Below are 4,783 nucleotides of genomic sequence, written 5' to 3' on the forward strand. Positions count from 1 at the left end.
TGGGGAATTTTTCTAATCAAGAAAATGTAGAAAAACGGGCGATTAAAAAAATAAACCCTAGAAAATTACAAAATTTCCGGGTTCTCAAACTCAATTTTTTTTCGGGGCGTCACAATCTCCCCTCCTTAAAAGAATGTCGTCCTCGACATTCTCACTTGTACCAATCAAGTTAAGACATCCCGCACAAATCTCTCAAGAGTCAAATCAAACCCACAGTCCGGCATCCTAAACTTCAAGCCTATGATACACTACAAAGATCTGAAGCCTAGGCTCTGATACCAACTGTGACGGCCCCACCTCCCCCTAAGGCGAACCAGAGGGTTCGGCGGGCCGCCTGCCCAGCTCTCGCCGGGACTCAGTCGATCACTACAATCCTCAAATGAATTACAATATAAATCTCAAATATACATTACATGGTCCACAAACATACATCCAAGTCTCCAATAATTACATGTCACAAATGCAGCGGAAACTGATTCCAATCGTGGAATGTATATTTACATCCATATCAATTTCAAATATTTATACAAGACCAACTCGTACATAAAATAGATCCAAACTTAAACTGTACACGATATAAGCCATCCAGTCACGTGAATAAGCACAACAAGCCCTTCCTTCGCCTTGAGCCCTGTGGGGGGGGAAATAAAACATTTTTGGGGTGAGCTAAAAGCCCAGTGAGTAACCAGTAAAATCAGTAATCAAATAGTTTTTACAAAAATTCATTTCATTGATGTCATGGTTCAGAAATCAGATGTACGTATTTTTGCTCTCGTGAGCCAGTGAAATCATTGTAATGTTTTAGAAGTTTAATAAGTAACCGGGGGTAAAAATGTAATTTTGTTACAGGTCAATATTTGCACAGTGAGAGTAAAACAAAAGCAGAAAATGACACCACATGGTAATTCCACAAAGCTCAATGAGCTAAAATCTCAATAAGGTTCCGAACATGAAATTTCATAACAAAGCCAACACATTAACCATCAATAATCAATAATTCAAGAAACAATTACAATGGAAAGCGATAGTAACATATTCATTAAAAGGATACCGCTCACATGGAGCTATTCATTTGTTCGTTCCCCTGACATTTCCCCTTATTCCTCCAATTATTTGAAAATTTCATTTTTATAAATAAACCCTCGTTCATCTTTTTATTCGTTCATCCCCTTTTCCGGACGTTGACCGGACTCCACCCATCCGACGTTGGCCGGACTCCACCCATCCGGACGTAGCCGGACTACAAGGTAATACTCGAGTATACCAAATTCACCCAGGGTCACCATATCGCCCGACCGAGTCCGCTTCTGGCTCGAGTCGATCGGTAACAAAGGGCAGTGGCCAATTCAGCCCAAAGGCTTACATCATGCGCAACTAGCATTTAATCATTAATCATTGAAAATTTCATATTTATTTAGGTCGAGTGCGATCAAGTACACACTCGCCTAGAAAACTCGTTTTAACAATCATCGAAAGCACTTAACACATTATCAATCAATAATAACAAGCCAATAAGTCAAGAATTACAGCAAACAAGGAACACTCATATGCAAGCACGCATGATATGCAAGAAAACAGTTCAAAAGTAACTTTGGAAATAGTTTAAAAGTAAATAATGCAAGAAAACGGTACAAAAGTAACTTCAGAAATAGTTTGAGGTCACTCACCTCAATGGCTCAGAAATCATCCATCATGTATCATTGCCTTGCTCAAACCCAAGTCTTAGATCACAAACTCAATGCAAACAAATCCTTTAAAAGTTCGGACAGCACTTCCCCTACATTTGCTAACTTTTCCAGCCATCATGGCTTCATTATTTCCTCAGCCAGTCCCAAAGGTACACACACAACAACAAGTTCATCCATAGTCATTCAGCAAGCTCCAAGTAATACTAGTGCAAGTCAAGCTAGGGGAAAAAAAAATCCGGAAATGAAACTTAAGCTCAAAACCAGAAAAACAGTTTTGACGTCATTTTGCGGTAATGGTACCAAAGGCGTTATGATTGTCGGAAGAAGGTGCAAGACCCACCGTTTCGAAGATAAGAGATAGGTCTACAACAATGTAGAAGGCCACTCAGTCCAAATCCTAGCACAACTAGGTCAAATGTGCCAAGTACTCAACCGGAAACACCAAAAACAGGTTTACAAATCACATAATGCTGTAATTACTATAACTCAGTCTATACAGGTCCAAATGCCGAAATTCCAAAGGCATATGGTAGCTAAGACATCCAGATACATTTCATCAGAAGACACCAACACCTAAATCCAAAGCAATTCCAGTCAAAATGGCCAATTACAAGTGCAGTTTTCGCATTCTGATCAACCCAGAACAGCAACAGTAAAATCGGCATATCTCACTCTACACTAATCCAAATGGCCTGAAATTTTACAGGCACTTCAAACTCATCAATACCTACAACTTTCATGTTTTGAGCAAAGTCCAATTCGGCCTCTAACATGGTGCAATAAATTCGGGCAGAATGAAGAACTACAAAACCTAATTTTCTGAAATTTCTTCCAAAACAGAAATTGATTGCACTTAATCACTTTTTCCACCTCCTAGAGTCATTAAACATCATTTCCAATCATCATACACGACCACCCAATCATATCCCTATGAAAACAGAAAAATCCCCAAAAATAATAAAACTTCACCAATTCAACCAAACTCAAGAAATAATCCATGAAATTGCATCTTATAACACCACTAATCATGAATTGAACATCATTAGAGGAAGGAGAGGTGTTCATCCACCACTTACCTTAGCAAAACAAGAGGGAGAGCTACTTGTCACCTTAAGCTTCCAAACAACTTCACCAAACAACTCACTATCACTAAAAGAAGAGGTTTTATGGAGTAGAAACTAGATCAAGCAAGTGTTTTGGAGGATTTGAGCTAGATAATTGCCAAACTTTGAAGAGGTTTTTTCTTCCTTCTTTGCTAGAGAGAGAATCAGCCAAGAGGTTGAAGACAAGAATGAATTTTGTGTGATTTTGAAGATATTTAAGCAATTGGTCAAAAAGTCAAGAAAATGAATAGTAAGTCATAAGCTATTTCCAATACAATGGTGACACTTGTCACCTCCATAAATGCAATCTTATCTTTTTTTTTTCCTCTCACATCAATCAATTCACATCCTCTACTTATCCCTTAACACCCGATAAATTTTACACAGTATCCGGAATTTAACCTAATTGGCCGAATTTTTCCGAACTTTTCGCACTTGTGGGTCCCACGTCCGTTATATATTCTTAATTTTCTAAAAACTCTCCAATACTAGGAAAATCATTTTAAAACTATTTTTGCTCATAAACTTTATCTGGGGAATTTTTCTAATCAAGAAAATGTAGAAAAACGGGCGATTAAAAAAATAAACCCTAGAAAATTACAAAATTTCCGGGTTCTCAAACTCAATTTTTTTTCGGGGCGTCACAATCTCCCCTCCTTAAAAGAATGTCGTCCTCGACATTCTCACTTGTACCAATCAAGTTAAGACATCCCGCACAAATCTCTCAAGAGTCAAATCAAACCCACAGTCCGGCATCCTAAACTTCAAGCCTATGATACACTACAAAGATCTGAAGCCTAGGCTCTGATACCAACTGTGACGGCCCCACCTCCCCCTAAGGCGAACCAGAGGGTTCGGCGGGCCGCCTGCCCAGCTCTCGCCGGGACTCAGTCGATCACTACAATCCTCAAATGAATTACAATATAAATCTCAAATATACATTACATGGTCCACAAACATACATCCAAGTCTCCAATAATTACATGTCACAAATGCAGCGGAAACTGATTCCAATCGTGGAATGTATATTTACATCCATATCAATTTCAAATATTTATACAAGACCAACTCGTACATAAAATAGATCCAAACTTAAACTGTACACGATATAAGCCATCCAGTCACGTGAATAAGCACAACAAGCCCTTCCTTCGCCTTGAGCCCTGTGGGGGGGGAAATAAAACATTTTTGGGGTGAGCTAAAAGCCCAGTGAGTAACCAGTAAAATCAGTAATCAAATAGTTTTTACAAAAATTCATTTCATTGATGTCATGGTTCAGAAATCAGATGTACGTATTTTTGCTCTCGTGAGCCAGTGAAATCATTGTAATGTTTTAGAAGTTTAATAAGTAACCGGGGGTAAAAATGTAATTTTGTTACAGGTCAATATTTGCACAGTGAGAGTAAAACAAAAGCAGAAAATGACACCACATGGTAATTCCACAAAGCTCAATGAGCTAAAATCTCAATAAGGTTCCGAACATGAAATTTCATAACAAAGCCAACACATTAACCATCAATAATCAATAATTCAAGAAACAATTACAATGGAAAGCGATAGTAACATATTCATTAAAAGGATACCGCTCACATGGAGCTATTCATTTGTTCGTTCCCCTGACATTTCCCCTTATTCCTCCAATTATTTGAAAATTTCATTTTTATAAATAAACCCTCGTTCATCTTTTTATTCGTTCATCCCCTTTTCCGGACGTTGACCGGACTCCACCCATCCGACGTTGGCCGGACTCCACCCATCCGGACGTAGCCGGACTACAAGGTAATACTCGAGTATACCAAATTCACCCAGGGTCACCATATCGCCCGACCGAGTCCGCTTCTGGCTCGAGTCGATCGGTAACAAAGGGCAGTGGCCAATTCAGCCCAAAGGCTTACATCATGCGCAACTAGCATTTAATCATTAATCATTGAAAATTTCATATTTATTTAGGTCGAGTGCGATCAAGTACACACTCGCCTAGAAAACTCGTTT

Source organism: Coffea arabica, chromosome 9c (genome assembly GCF_036785885.1).
Source record: "Coffea arabica cultivar ET-39 chromosome 9c, Coffea Arabica ET-39 HiFi, whole genome shotgun sequence".
NCBI classification, from domain to species: Eukaryota; Viridiplantae; Streptophyta; class Magnoliopsida; order Gentianales; family Rubiaceae; genus Coffea; species Coffea arabica.